Below are 16,838 nucleotides of genomic sequence, written 5' to 3' on the forward strand. Positions count from 1 at the left end.
AGGCTTGATCTTCCCATTCCGATGCCGGAAGAGTGATCTCCAACACTAGATCTACGTTTAGAGGTGAACAAAGGCTGGGTTCCTTAAACTTTCACCATACCCAAGTAAAACCCTTGATTTGGGTAGGGTTTCTTGAGGTCTTGTAAATCCCCCTTGAGATGATGAATCTAAGGTTTAATAGATGATTTATGTGTTGATTTTGAAGGATTTGAAGAAGGGTTTCCATGGTTGCAAGAGCATTGGTGATTGGAAGTGATTTTAGGGTTTTGAAGGTGTTCTTGAGCAAAGAAGGTAAGATGGCTTTCCATTCCTTAAATAGAACCTAGATCTAGGTTAGAACCATCTTATGAGACCTTGAATATATAAAGAATGGGTTTGGAAAAGCCCCATTGGAATCCCCAAAGGTTGGGGGAAGTTTGGGAAGAAACAGCAGTTTTCCGCCAAGACCGGTGGGCCATTTAGCCCGCTTGAGAGCGCAGGGCCCTCGGGCCCAACCGACGGGCCGACCGGCGGGCCACCTTGCCCACCGGTCTTAGTAGGACCCTCGGGTCCAACTGGCAGGTCAGATCGGCTAGTCGACCGATGGGACGACCTACCCGTTGGTCAAGACCGGTGGGTCTGACTGGTGGGTCAGACAGGTGGGCTGTTCGACCCACCCGAGAGGCTCCGAACGTGATTTTTACGTTTGATTGGACCCAAAACGGACGTGTGACCTTCTTTTAAGATTCTAAACATGATCTTGTCATTGGATCGTGTTGATCTTGATCCCAAAGTGGTGAAATACTAACCCCGCTCACTCATGATAGGTTCACCAAATCTCACGCTTCTCGCACCGGATCTCACCCGTACCGAGCGTGAGTCCTTATACACTACAGGTAAGTGGGGAGAGGACGTTTGGCCTTATTTCAAGGCATTGTTTGGTGTTCATTTAATCATATCTAGTCTAGCCATGTCATCATGAAAATGCTATGTAGATTAGTCATCCTCACATTGTTATGCATGGGTGTGGTGTTTATTTTCTAAATGCCAAGTGATGATATGCTTATGTGATGAATGTTGACATCATTGTGCATGATGCATTAAAGATTAGATGCCGTAGTCGGCTTGGAAAAGAGTGCATTGGTGGCCCGTGGTATGGGACGCGGTGGCACTATGCAATCATACTATTGTCATATAGGAGCATGCGGTTTAGGATTATCATCTTCCCGTGTTACGACCCTTCCCAACAGGGGTTAAGGTGTTGGGTTACCATTTGGGGGGAAGCAGTGGTCGCGGTTGTCGGGTCACTGTGGCAGTTAGACATTACGCCCGGTTGGTCATTAGGACAGTCAGCAACCCCGGTGGTATATTCAAGAGGGCCAATCGTACTGCTTTTAAATTGCTGGAGTCAGCACCTTTAATTTTCAGTCATTTACTTTATGTTGAGAGTCGGTGGTTGGCATATTTTATTTTTTCGAGTACTCACGGTGGGCCTTCTTCGACAGCCCTATGGGCGTATCGCGGCATGGAGTTCGCAGCTCGTACCCGGAGTATACGCGCACTGTGGTTGTAGTAGCACTAAACCAAAGACTTAGTAATGTTGCTTAGGTGGATGTGATTAAAAATGTAATGCATAGCATATAGTGCATATGGTTGTGATTTATTGTGTGGACTGCTGTGTGGTCCATCTTTCCCCTTACTGAGCTAGTGAGCTCATCACGTGTGCACCTCTTTTAGATGATTTTATAGGTCATCCATCTGAAGAGCACGGGTCGGGTCCCACAATTGAGTTCCCTGAAGAGGACTGGTGGGTCCCTGAGGATTTAGAGCAAGAGCTGAGCTCCACTTTTGATGCCGAGCTGACCTCTACCTTTGATGCTGAGCTGGGCTCAACCTTTGATACCGAGCTGAGCTCTAACCTTTGATACCGAGCCGAGCTGTACACTCTGATTTTTTATGATTCCTTTTGTGTACTTGATATGTGAATTGTACTCTTATTGTGTAAATATCATGCCTTCGGGCCCACATGTACTTAACTATTGTATTACAATTTGGGTATCAAGTATTATGGGAATATTCACAGGTAAACTAAGTCTTCCGCTGAACTGATGAGCTCTTTCTTAGTTGTGTGTATGCTGTGGTGAAATACTGTATCAGATGATCCTGGCAGGTTTGGGTTAACCGGTGTTAACCCGATCACTGGCCCAATTCTGTGTGAACGGGGTGTGACATGCCCGGTTCAACCGGTCTTCCTACTAGATGCTTGAGAACGAACATTTTTCACAATTATTACTATTCCACATGCATAGCTAAGTTATCACACACATATATATATATATAGTAATTGAATTCAACCTACTATATACACTAAAACAAGGTCTATATAAATTTTACATTAACCCCTGTTTCGGGTTAAGAGGGGTGGGCCCCTGATTAGTACTAGCTCAGATTGTCTTTCAGATTCTCCTAGCTCAGGGGAAGATGGTCTTGACCTCCAACTTCTTTTCTTGAGAGATGCTGATTGTGATGGTATTCGGACGGGGTTTCGACTAGGAATGGTTGCTTTTGGGTTTAGATTTGGATAGAGCTTCGGTTAGGGAAGGCTATTTTCAGATTTAGATTCGGACAGAGCTTTGAATTGGGAAGGCTATTTTCGGGTTTAGGATGAGGTAGCACTCCGGCAAAGCTTCCATTGGAGATACTCTAGGGGAGAGCTAGGATGAGGTGGCACTTCGGCAGAGCTTCTGCTAGGAATAGGCTAGGGAGGGCTAGGCTGAGGTGGCACTTCGGTAGAGCTTCCACTGGGGATAGTCTAAGGGAGGGATAGTCTGAGGTGGCACTTCCGCAGAGCTTCCACTAGGGATAGGCTAGGGGTGGACTAAGCTGAGGTGGCACTTTCGCAGAGCTTCTGATAGGAATGACTATTTCTGGAAAGATTCCAAGGGCACTCGGACAAGGTTTCCGCTAGGAACGACTATTTTTGGAAAGAAATGGATTGACCTAAAAATGGACTGAAGATCTCCAAAGTCCTAAAGGACACTTTGAAGATTCGAACAGAATTCTGGATCTTGACAAAGATCTCTTCATAGACCCGAAGAACCTCAAAGGGGGGAATTTCTATCTCAAGAACGCTCAAGAACGCTCAAGAACACTCAAGAACACTCAAGGGAGGGGGCTCAAGAACATATTGTTTCTGAAAAAAAACTGGATCTGACTAAGAACTTGGATTGAAGATCCCGAAGAACACTTCGAAGATCCGAATGAGATTTCGTATCTTGACGAAGATTGCTCCGAAGATCAGAAGAAAATCAAGAGGAGGAGGGGAGGAGAGAGGGCAGAGCTTCACTACTATGGAGTGAGGTGGGGTTTTGGTGTATAAAATCCAAAGGAGGGGGTATGGCATGGGGGTGCAAAGGCAGCAGCTGGCAAAGGGGGTGCGAGCATGGGCAGTGAGCACAGGCACGCATGGGCAATAACCAGCGTATACATGTGTGTAGGTTGGCCTACTGGCCAACGCCCCCATGCGCATGGGCTGGCTTGTTGGCCAGGACACAAGCAAAAGGGCATGGGCACAGGCATGTGCCCACGGGGGTGCGGGTCATGTCCTACGAGGACACAGGTCATGTACGGAGGGGGCACGGGTTATGGCTTAAGGGGAGTGGGTTATGTATGGAGGGGGCGCGGGTCATGGCTTAAGGGGAGTGGGTCATGTATGGAGGGGGCATGGGTCATGGCCTGTAGGGGCGCAGGTCTGCTAGGCATGACTTAGTGCAGGCAGGGCCATGGGCTGGCTTGTTGGCCAGCGCACAGTGCGCACGTAACTATGGGTTTTTCTGATGACGATCATGGGAGATCCGTTGGTCCGATTTTTACGTGCCATATATTTTTAGAATCATATTCTTGAGCACTATCCATCCGTATGGTCATCCTGACTAGATTCCTCCGTATATAAAAAGTCAAAATTGGACCCTCTTCCCTTCCGTGCTGGGTTTCTAAGGTTTTAAGTCAGGGACTGCTTCTAGGTTATCTAGGTGGTAAGGGATGAAATTTAGGGTGTTTGGGATAGGTGGAGGATTTTTCCAGGTTTCCAGTGGGACTGTCTATGTGTGTGGCATACGTGTGGGAAAGTGTATTTTTCTGGAGATGATTACGGGAGATCCGTCGGTCCAATTTTGACGTGTTATATATTTTCAGAATTGTGTTTCCAAGCACTATCCATCTGTATGGTCCTCTTGACTAGATTCCTTCATATATAAAAATTTAAAATTAGACCTTCCTCTCTCCAGCACGGGGATTTCTAGGGTTTTAGGTAAGGGAGTGTTTCCATCAGCATCTCTGTTGGTCAAAAGCCAAAAGTCACGTCCAAGATCCATATTTCATCATAGCTGGAGGAGGGTGACAAAATTGGGTATCTACAGAATGCCCCTCTTTGGCCGAGGCTTGTGCCAACGATCAAAGGGCAAAGAAAAGAACAATCACATTTTGTCACCTAGAGCATGTACTGTAGTCATTTTACTCATTAATGATGGAGTTGAAAATGCAACTGGTAATATCTTTTAACTACTTTGAAGTTTAGGACTTACTTGAGCCGTCGATTTGTAGGAAAGAAATTCGCTACTCTTTCAATCCTTCAAAAGATGATAGTATTTGATTTTTGGGTTTTCCTTAACTGGGCTTCACATGTGCCAGGTCAGGGAATTTGATCTCTAGACTGGGTCTTTCGAACCAATCTGGACTATCTGGGACCGATGGTTACAAGAGAAAAATTCGTTGCTCTTCCAATCTTGTAACAAGTAAAAACATTTGATTTTTTTATTTTCCTTAGCTAGGCTTGACATGTGCCAGGTCAGGGAATTGGTTTTCCAGGCGGGTCCTTTCGAATTGGGCTGGGCTATATGGTCTTCCAGGTGGGTTCTTTTGAACCGGGCTGGGCTATCTGGTCTTTCAAGTTGGTTCTTTCAAATTGGGTTGGGCTATCTGGTCTTCCAGGCGGGTTCTTTTAAACTGGGCTGGGTTATCTGGTCTTCCAAGTGGGTTCTTTCGAACTGGGCTAGGCTATCTGAGACAGGATCAATGAGATTGGACCATTGGGTTTAAGCCCCTGGTTCTTAATCATTTGGGTCTTGAACTTTTGGTTCTTGATTTAGAATCTTTGATCTTTACATTTTGATTTGAATTTTGATGCTTGATTTGGAATCTTGATTTTTGGATTTTTGACTTGAATTTTGATGTTTGATTTGGAATCTTGATTTTTGGATTTTTTTACTTGAATTTTGATGTGGTAATTTCCTTCTACCTCACCAATTTTGACTTTTCATCTACCAACTTTATTTTCATGTGTTTTTATCTACCAAGTAGATTTTACTTGCCATGTGATCACAATTTTACCTACCATGAGGATTTATTTTTGGATTTCTCTTTTTGGTGGTAACAACTTTTAAATTACACCTTGGAACTGGAATCCTTTTTTTTTTTTTTTTTTTCTTTTTATCATTACTCCTTGCTTTGAACATCTTTTGTGCCTCCCAGGATAGGTAGGTTGCTTCTCTGAGGGAACAAAATGCTTACCAGGTCGTCCAGATTGAGGACCTCACAGCATAGCTAGCAAGTTCGCGGTCAGCACATGATACTGTTATGTCTAGTAACTTGATGACTTTCGTAAGTAGGTCCGAATATGGCACAAATGAGGATGGTGATCCCTAGAGATCTATTCCTGTTGTTCCTGCTGCAACGCAAATGTTGTTTTTTTTCTTTTTCTTTTTCCCTCCCCATGTTTTTTTTTTTTTTTTTTTTTAAGTTTAGAAGTTTGAATTTTAAGGCACGATTAATTCCACAACTCAAGTCTTCATTAGAATAACCGGAATGATGCTAATAATCTAAACATCACCTCATTCTATTACCAAGTGAATTATATCGGTAGGAAACAACTTTCCTACTATAGACAAGATAGGTAAGCAACTAGGTGGGAAGACAACTCTTAGGGTAGGTGGAAGTTCACTAACTCCTCTGGGTCCATCGCCTCGAGCCCATATTGTCGGCTAATGTACATAGGCAAATAAAAAGACGTATGAGTCAATCCCATCAACCTAACGTAGTTGTAGCCAGGGATCTTTATTAGAAAATCTTCTTGTGGCTTTTCTGGGCACTTCCATGCAAGGTCCTCTGCAGTTCTTCCTTATAGGTATTCTCTCCAATCATCAATGAGTTTGAATTCTGGGCCTTCGCTCCTTTCTTGGCAACCAAGAGCCCTGAGCTGACCTCCATCTAACGACCCATTTAGTTTTAGCTTGTCAGGTAGCCAGAGTTGGAAAATGGTAGAATTTTCATGATAATGATCAAGCGCAAACCTATAGCTATGGCTCATGTCATCAAGTCCTTTGAATGTCTCCGTAAGGACTGTGGGAATGATATCTCTTCATTTCTTCAATTGCTTTATCACTTCTTATCAAGACAGTTGGTGTACCACATCCCGGAGTTCGGAGAGCATAGTGAGCTATCATTCACAGTAGATAAGCATCTTGTGACCTTTGCTGATGGATTCCTCCCAGTGGTAGGTAATGAATGAAGCTCCTAACCACCTTTAAAATGTCAATCTTTCCATATCTGATGAATTGCTTCATCTCCTCTTTTTCCCATCCGGAAAAGTCTTGAATCTCTTCGGAATGATCTTTCTCTAAAGATGGTTAAATCAACTTGCCCTTTGGTGGAGATAACATATAAACTCAGAATTCTTCGAGAGTTGGATAGATCTCCATCAACCCAAACCAAAATATATGAAGGTCGGCATCCCAATGCTGAGGCAGCTATCGAAGCAGATGGTGATGTAGCTCAATACACCCAATTCAGCTAAGCATTGACGTATTCATGGATTCAAGTAGTCCCGGTGTCACTATGCTCATGTCCAGGTCCATTTCCTTAACTTCTCATCCAAGGAGCCCATGACTTATCTTGTAGTTGTCATGAGCAAAGAGAAGGTGTGATGATTTTTTAAAGCATTACTTATTAACTATTGACACAACCAAACCTTTACCACTGTTGCATCAATTTTTTTTTTTTTTTTAACTGATCAAGGATGGGGAACAAACTGGCCTTGATAAACTGGTGTCGGGTAGCAACTTTGGGGGATAGAATTCTGAATAAGTATTTGATGGACCATAGGTGAATGACAGATATCTAATGGCCTTGCATGCCAAATGGCGATTCTTGGGAGATATAATTCTGGATAAGAATTGATGGACCAATAGACAAATGATAGATACCTAATAGCCTTGCATGCCAAATGACGATTCTTGGGGGACACAAACTATGATGATCTTTTAAGATACCTTGATTATTAATTTATGAACCAATTCATTGCCTTAAAATGGTCGAGACCGCACTTGCATATGTCAAGTTGCCTACGTATCCCTCGAAAGGAATTAGGTCTGTCGTAGTTCAGGCTATTCACCCTATTAGACATAATATTTCTTGAGTTGATCCAGGAATTTCTTTTCCATTGTGGTCTATGAGTTTCACAGCTTTTCCTAGTAAAATCTCTTTCATAGTGATTGGGCCACTCCAGTTAGGCCTGAATTTCCTTTTTGGGTCATAATTGGGGCTCTTTGTTGTCAAAGAACAAGTTCACCCTCCTCTATGTGACGGGACTTCACATTCTTGTTGAAGGCCCTTGCCTTTCTCAATTGATATTTCTTCAAATTATTTATGGCCTTCGTACGCCTTATATCGAGGACATTGAGTTCATCATGTCTGGCCTTCACCCATTCTCCTTTAGGTAACCAGTTATCCAAAAATACCTTAAAAGGTGGTACCAGAGTCTCTTCTAGTAGTACTGCCTCAACCCCATATATCAATGAAAAAGGAGTTGCCCCCAGTCGAGGATCGTATAGAAGTCTGATATGCCTACAGAGCAAGTGGCAACTTTTTTGCCTAATCCTTATCAGTCTTAGCCAATTTCTTCCTTCTCTCTCTCTCTCTCTCTCTCTCTCTCTCTCTCTCTCTTTTTTTGAAGGGTGGCTTTGGCATTCTTGTTAACTGCTTCCACTGCCTCACTTGGTTAGTGGCTTATAGGTGACGGACCGGTGCCTCTCGATGCTTTGCCCCAGAAATGGGATCCTTGATCCAAGATTGGTTCATGTAGCTGATAAGTTGCCCCAACATTTTTCAATCTGAAGGGCATCACTTGGTAGCAACAAGCTCCCGGCTGAGTGGTGAAGGCTATCTTCTTATGACCTTTTGGGTGTGTGTTCATTTGATTGTATCCTTGTTAAGATCTCAGTAGTCTACGCATATTCATACCTTGCCATTTTTCTTTGGAACTGGTACTATGTTAGCCAACCATTGGGGGTGCTTCACCACTTGTAGAAACCCTGCATTCCACTGCTTCACAACTTCTTCTCACTCTATTCTGACAGCATTCTTCGAAGCTTCTATTTTACCATTTTGCCCCAGGATAGGTCAACAATCGATGTTGCATGATGATGGGGTCTATACTAGGCATATCCTCATAAGACCAAACAAAAACTTCGACAAACTCCTTTAAAAGACTAATCATCTATTCTGCTTCTTCGTCATCTAGGGTGGTACCAATTTTTACCTCTCGAAGGCATTGGTCAGTTCTTAGGTTAATAACCCGGGAATCCTCACTGATGGGTTGGGATTTCTTTGATTTGTACTATTTTATTAACTCTTGATATTTATTAAGATCATCATCAGAAAAAGGAGGCAAGTCATAATTGGAATCAGAAATTTCATTCATGAAACAAGGAGTAACAAACTTGACATACAAGGACTCTGGACTTGCCTCGAGAGGGGAGGCCTATATGAAATCATAAACAACAGACTCAACTACAGACTTGATAATTGACTTGATGCTTTTGTCAGTGGTATCCAGGTTGGTTGACTCAGTAGCATAAGTAAACTTGAAGTTTTCTCCAATGTTTGTCCAGTTCAGGAGTGGTTCAGTAGCTTGATGGATGAGGAGGTGTGGCAAAGGGCCTTCTTCTCCTTCTAAGAAAGTTGCTACTATTTCCCCAATGGTGCTGATATCAGATACTTGTTTCTTCACAAAGACAAGTTGATCCAACTCATATTCCCTAAAGCTGAACTTTTTGAAGGGTGAGGATTGGTGAAGGCTGCTTAATCTTTTTTCTATAAAGTCCAACTTTTCAAGCCTATTGATTGAGGCCATCCTGCCTCGGTCACATCTTTGACCACCATCATGGGTCTTCCCAGTACAGTTGATTTGGACACAGTGCATGCAGAACATCATTCTTTGAGCTCTTCTTTTGTTTCGCATATACACATCTTCCTCTGAAAGGACGAGGCTTGAGCTCATGTAGCTCCCGAGCTCTTGGTTTTTGTATAAACGAACAGATGTGGTTCTTCAGATCGATGGGAAGTTACAAACTCCAGATGAGTCTCATCTTCTTTTCCCATTCTCTCTTCAGGAGTACCCAGGGGCTTGGGGCCTCCTTTGACTGGATCATTGTTGTAGGGTTGTTAGAGGAGAACCCATCTTCAACCACTGCTACTTCTGTTATTCCAGTATCATCTTCTGTATCACTCCCTATATGGATTAAGGAGGTGTGCTCCTTGATTTTTTCTCTCACTGCCAATGCCATTACTGCTCTGAGGAGATCATTTGTGACTTCTTCAATGTTCTCCAGGTTGTCCTCCTGAGGTACGGTGGGCCGAATCATAGAAGTAGGATCATTATCTTGGTCTTCCCTTAAGGCATTCACTGATCCTGTTGATGAGGTCATCTTTGGAGAATCTGGTAGTGCAAGTATATCCCTCCCACTGTACCCATTCATCCATCCTTCTTTTGGGTTGTACATTGAACCTTGAGAATGGGATTGGTATGAGGGTGATGCGGGATATGAGGCGGGGTGGTATGAAGGTGATGTAATGTGAGAGGTAGGAAGATAGTGGATGATAGGATGATGAAGGGGTTCCTGCTCTCTAATGGTACGGTGAGAGAGAAGATAATGGCAAAGGTGGATGGTATGAGATGGCGGATTCCTCTTCTGGGGCCGATGATGAAGGAGGGAAAGCGAGCATCTGATCCTCATCTTCTGACTCTTCTCTTAATGGCTCTTCTTTCCTAGGGGTTTTCTTGACCTTGGTCCTACCTCCCATGACATTTAAGTGATCTCTTCAAGCCCACGGCTTGATGAGTTGAGTGGCATCACTTTCTGTTGATTCTTCCTCCAATACACTAACTGTTGCATGATTAGGGAGTGGGTTGGTAATACCATTGGGAGGATGTTTGGCCTCGACTTCAATAGCCCCATTGTCTGTCAAATCTTGAACTGCATGCTGTAAAGCTAGGCATCTTTTAGTAGTATATCCCTTCTGAGTATGGTAAGCACAATGCTCACAATCTTTGTACCAAGGCGGGGGAGGGTTGTTGATTACTCTTAGGGCCACTGACCCTAGCAATCCTTGTTTCTTTAACTTCTCATATGCTGCAGTTATGGGCATTCCCAAATCAAAAATCTGCTTTCTTGGAGGTGGGGCCCTCTGGGAGGGAGTGTCTAATCGTATTACAAATGACTGTGAAGGTGAAGTAGTCGCAGATGATATTGATTGTTGGACTGCACCCATCATATTGGTTTTAGGATTCTTTCCATGTCTGATTCTGGTGTCCTTCCCTGCATCTTGGGAAGATCCTTGATACTGGGCTTCTCTCAGAATTCTATTCTCCACATGTGTACTGGTGACTATTAGGGCACTAAAAGTCTGTAAATGTTAATAGTAGAGAACATCATAATAAGGCTTTGACAAGTTCTCAATCAACATTTCTACTTACTCTGCTTCAGAAGGTCGATCTGCAATCTTAGCGGCCTTGTTCCTAAACCTTGTTAAGAAAGTGGTAAACCCTTCCCTAGGTTTTTGTCTCAAGGTTTCAAGCTCTCGACGTTCCTTATCTACTTCAGTGTTGCGGGGATACTGTTTAGTGAAGACTTTCACTGCTGCCACCCAATTCTGTGTCTGTGTGGATTCCAACTGCGTGAGCCACCTTAGTTCTGATTCTGATAATGTTGACATAAATACCTGCCTCATCTGATTCTCAGTAATTTTTTATATCTTCATGATACTGAGGAATACCTCCAAACAAGCCTTAGGATCCCTTGAGCCATCAAATCTGTCGGTTTGGCACTTAAGCTTTTTAGGGATTCTTGCCCCCAGAAAAGAAGCTCATCTTATCAAAATCTACTTCATAACTCTCCTAACTTTTCCCTGCTCGGATCATATCCTCAAGCTTCTCCAATTGTTCTCTCATTTTCCTTTCACTCTCTGTCTCTAGAGGCTCCTTTTGAACATGTGCCACAAATTCCTCTTCTTCATCAATAATTACAACCAGAGGGGAATCCCTGGAGGAAGTCCCTTGATGATCTGTTGGCCTAGTTGGTTCTAGCTCTACTGGAGGAGGAGTTGTGTCAACCCCGAGAGCGATCCTGGGTAGGTTCCGTAACAAGTGCAATGCTTGAGTTAATCCATTCTTGAATTCAGAAAATTTAGTTTGCAATGTCTCTACTGGGTGGACCCACGGTTGTTCCGGTGCTTCCATGTTGGGTGGATTCATGTGAACTGGGTTGTAATCACTTGGTGGTAGACAATCTCGGAGAGATGATGGAGGTGATACCAGACTTAAGTGAGTCAACCGATTACCCTAACATGTCCAAAAGGACAGCAAAGAACACTTGAGGTGTAGAATTGTGCCTGAACCAAAAGTGGTTTCTTTTAAGATTCTTGAATTCCCAACCCCTTGTTCACACATTCACTAGATTAACAACCAATGATCCATCCAAAGTTAGTCCGCTTAATAATAGGGAGTGGATAGGGGTTGATGCCCCTAGTCTACTCAATGTCATAATCGGGAGATTCATGCAAATGGCTTGTCGAGAATATTCCCATAATATATTTCATATAATAAAGTTTTGCTTTCCTTGCTCTTTTTCCCACTAAATGTCCTTCCTCCTGATTTCTCAGGAATTCTCGAGACTTGACGTGACTCTGATGGGATTACCCCTGAGTCACATATCTGGACTTTTTCCTTAAGGAGGAGGGACACCTTTTATCTAAAACCCACTTAGGAAAGCAATTCCTTACAACAGGAATATACTATAAGAATATTCATTTTCAAGACCGCAAACAAGTTCTACAGTTAGATTGTGGTGCTCCTAGCTTCTCCATCTATTTTCTATATAATGCGAGCATGTGGTGGATGCAATAGGACCAACAAGGCTTCCTTGATAGGATCTATATATGCAAGGTACGTGATCCTTTTAATATACCCATAGGTATGAGATCAAGAGGGTGACTTCCTTGCCTATTACTCGTGACTACACACGAGGTTAAGCAACTGGCCATGGGGTGGTGGAACTGTGAGTGATTGAGTGCAAAAGTGTAATGTAGGGTAACCATCATTGATCTCAGAATGTATAAAGTGCATGGACCTCCCTGAGGGTGCTGGCACAAATACAACATCCTCTCTGTTTGATGGTAACTTCCACTCTTGTACAGGAAGCGGGTATCATTTGCTCTTAGAGTACTCTCCATGACATGCGCTGACCTCTCTGAGGGTGCGGGCATGATAGGGAGTCCCTCGCCAAATGATTTCACTTTGAGCATGATACATAATGTTGTTAGCGAATACAATTACAAACAAGGGGTTAGCTAAACACGTTTTCAAACAAATGTGGTGGAAAATATTCTTGCATTTAAAGGTAGCATCTAATATCGGAAGCTTGACATTTGTCCCCAGTGGAGTCGCCACTATGAGGGTAGCAGCCGGAGATGGACTGAGATGTCTCTCTTCCCTTGGGGGGAAAAGGACTTGCATCCCGACCACTCTCCTCTCTCTTTCTCTTTCATGTGAAGGGAGGGTTCGTGTTGTGTGTGCTTTGCTTGTGGGCCCCATACTGCCGTATCACCTCTTGGAGATACGTGGAGACCTATTTTGCAAGAGTGTAAAATTCATCATTTGAGACGGGGGTTTGATGATGGTCCAATATAGGGATCGGGATCATACAAATGGGGTTTGGAGTCACCATCTAGGGTTATGGGCCTAGGACCGGGGGGTGGGCCCGATTCCTGAGAAAAGGGCCTAAAATTTGGTCTGGTCCAAAGATTTAGGGTAAGTGTCAAGTTACAGAATTGAAAAGGTTTTAGACACCCAATCTGCTCGGTTCAACCGATCTTCCTACTAGATGCTTGAGAACGAATATTTTCTATAATTATTACTATTCCACATGCATGGCTAAGTTATCACACATATATACATTAATTGAATTCAAATTACTATATACACTAAAACAAGGTCTATATAAAGTCTACATTATGACAAGTTGGTTGAGAAATTGTACCTAAACTTAACCCCTGTTTCGGGTCAAGAGGGGTGGGCCCCAGATTAGTATGGGCTCGGACTGTCTTTCGAATTCTCTTGGCTTAGGAGAAGATGGTCTTGACCTCCAACTTCCTTTCTTGAGAGATGTTGATTGTGATAGTATTCGGACGAGGTTCTGACTAGGAATGGTTGCTTTTGGGTTTAGATTTGGATAAAGCTTCAGTTAGGGAAGGCTATTTCTATTTAGATTCGGACAGAGCTTCGGCTAGGGAAGGCTATTTTTGGGTTTAGGATGAGGTGGCACTTTAGCATAGCTTTCACTGGGGATAGGCTAAGGGAGGGCTCGGCTGAGGTGGCACTTCGATAGAGCTTCCGCTGGAAATAGGCTAGGGAGGGATAGGCTGAGGTGGCACTTCGACAGAGCTTCCACTGGGGATAGGCTAGGGTGGCACTTCGACAGAGCATCCATTGGGAATGGCTATTTCTAGAAAGATTCCAGGGGCACTCGGACAGGGCTTCCGCTAGGAATGACTATTTTTGGAAAGAAACGAATTGACCTAGAAATAGACTGAAGATCTGCAAAGTCCCAAAGAACACTTTGAAGATCTGAACAGAGTTCCGAATCTTGACAAAGATCTCTTCGTAGACTCGAACCTCAAAGGGGTGATTTCTATCTCAAGAACGATCAAGAACACTCAAGAACACTCAAGGGAGGGGGCTCAAGAATATATTGTTTTTGACAAAAAAACTAGATCTAACTAAGAACTTGGATTGAAGATCTTTAAGATCCCGAAGAACACTTCGAAGATCCGAATGAGATTTCGGATCTTAACGAAGATCTCTCCATAGATCAAAAGAAAATCAAAAGGGGGAGGGGAGGAGAGAGGGCAGAGCTTTACTACTATGGCATGAGGTGGGGTTTTGGTGTGTAAAATCCGAAGGAAGGGGGTATTTATAGGTTTTTCTAGCCAATGGGAAAGAGGGAATATCTTTATCCAACAGACGAAAGAGCATTTTTAACTAAAGTGGGAAAAAGGGGTTTTATCCAATGGGTAAAAAGGGGTTCTCAGACCAAAATGAGTGGGGAGGGTTTTTGTCCAATGGGAAAAAGATGGGTTTTTTGGGAGAGAGAATCACTAGCAAAAAAAAAAGGGGCTTTTTGGGCTTAAGTGGGTGAAGAGGGAATTCTTCACCCACCGGGTCAGGGTAATACCAATCCCAGCCTTTTACGACAGTGCGTGGGACTAGGCCGAATTGCATGAGGCATGGTCAATGTAGGATAGTAGGCAATGCGGGCGATGTCATTAGTGTGCGGCGCATGGTGCGTGGGTAATGGCATGTGGGTGTGCGGTGGATGACATGGCACCTTGGCATGGGGGTGCATGGGTAGCAGCTAGCAAAGGGGGTACGGGCATGGGCAGTGAGCACAGGCATGCATGGGCAGCAGCCAACCCATGCATGTGTGCGAGCTGGTCTATTGGCCTGCACACAAACAACAGGGCATATGCGCAGGCACGTGCCTGCGAGGGTGCGGGTTATGGCTTACAGGGGCTCAGGTTATGTACAGAGGGGGTGCGGGTCATGGCCTACGGGGGAGAAAGTCATGTACGGAGGGGGCACAGTCATTACCTACAGGGGCGTGGGTCATGTATGAAGGGGGTGCGGGTCATGGCCTACGTGGGCATAGGTCATGTATGGAGGGGGCGCGGGTCATGACCTGCAGGGGCGCAAGTAATGGCCCATGGGGGCACAAGTCATGTACAGAGGGGGCGTGGGTCATGGCCTGTGGGGGTGCAAGTCTACTGGGCATGGCTTGGTGCAGGCAGGGCCGCGGGATGGCCTGTTGGCCAGTGTGTGCGATTATGAGTTTTTTCGGTGATGATCACAGGAGATCCATTGGTCCAATTTTGATATGTCATATATTGTTAGAATTGTATTCTCGAGCACTATCCATCCGTATGATCATCCTGATCGGATTCCTCTGTATATAAAAATTCAAAATTGGACCCTCTTCCCTCCCATGTGGGGTTTCTAGGGTTTTAGTTTCGGGAGTGTTTCTGGGTTATCTAGGTAGGAAAGGGATGAAATTTAGGGTGCTTGGGATAGGTAGGGGATTTTTCCAGGTTTCTAGCGGACTGCCTATGTGCCCGACATACGTACGAAAAAGTGTATTTTTTCAGAGATGATTGCGGGAGATCTGTCGGTCCAATTTTGACGTTTCATATATTTTTGGAATTATGTTTCCGAGCACTATCCATCTGTATGGTCATCTTTCCCAGATTCCTTCATATATAAAAAAGTCAAAATTAGATCTTTCTCTCTCCGGCGTGGGGATTCCAAGGGTTTTGGGTAGGGAAATGTTTCCATCAGCATCTCTGTTGGTTGGAAGCCGGAAGTCGCATCCAAGATCCATATTTCATCATAGCCAGAGGAGGGTGACAAAATTGGGTGTCTACACAATCACACTTGGGATAGTAATAAAAAAGATTTAAATTTTCACCAGCATAATCTATTCACCCCATCTAGGTTATTTCAATTGGTATCAGAGCGGAAGCTCAACCTTTTGAATACTATTTTGTCTTAAAGTGAGTCAAAGACCATAGCCACATCCCAAGGACTAGTAGAAGGTATAAGTGCCGCTAGTCCCCCTTATTTCAATGGACAAAATTTCTCCTTTTGAAAGTGTAGATTTAAGAATTTGTTTGTAGATATAATATTCTTGTGTGGAGAGTTATAGAGAATGGATCATATATTATCACCAAGGGTGTTGAAGGGAAGAAGGTACCAAACGAGTCAAAGTGGACTGCTAAAGATCTAGTTCTCATTCAGTACAACTTCAGAGCCCTAACCTTTTTATAGTGTGCCTTGAACGAAAAGGTATTCAATCGGTGATAGGTTATGATATAGCCAATGTCACACCCCACTTCCAGTAGATCCAACTTACCATATAGGAATACCGGTGGTGTGAGTAAAATGCTTACCCATCTTATGAACCTACTAAGATCTTTGATAACAGTACCTTAACGATTTACAATCTCACAACACAAACCAAATAATAGTAAAATCATAAGTAAAATGGGGAACAACTAGTGATAATGTAGATATCCATAACCAAGTTTATTCATTTACAATAATCATGACTTATATATACATAAGCCCAAAAGAATACCAATAGTATTATTCGGTATCAAAATCACCAAAAGTGCATCGTGCTTCTCAAGGTGTGGCATAAGCACAGTGGTCACAAGCACAGTCCTGATCGTGCTCCTTCGCTTCTGGTATCCACCAGTCACTCACACCATACTCTTACCCAGAGGGTAATAGGTCACATGCCATAGGTACAACCATACCTGCATCATCATCTAAAAGGGGGCATACACGTGGGGTGGGCTTTCTAACTCGCTCAGTGAGGGGTGGGGTTCATGCACAACCAAGCAAAGGTTGTCGCATAAATAATTCATGATGCATGATTTCAGGAATTAAACACATAGTCCATGATGCTCGTGAT

The sequence above is a fragment of the Macadamia integrifolia genome, chromosome 4 (genome assembly GCF_013358625.1).
Source record: "Macadamia integrifolia cultivar HAES 741 chromosome 4, SCU_Mint_v3, whole genome shotgun sequence".
NCBI classification, from domain to species: domain Eukaryota; kingdom Viridiplantae; phylum Streptophyta; class Magnoliopsida; order Proteales; family Proteaceae; genus Macadamia; species Macadamia integrifolia.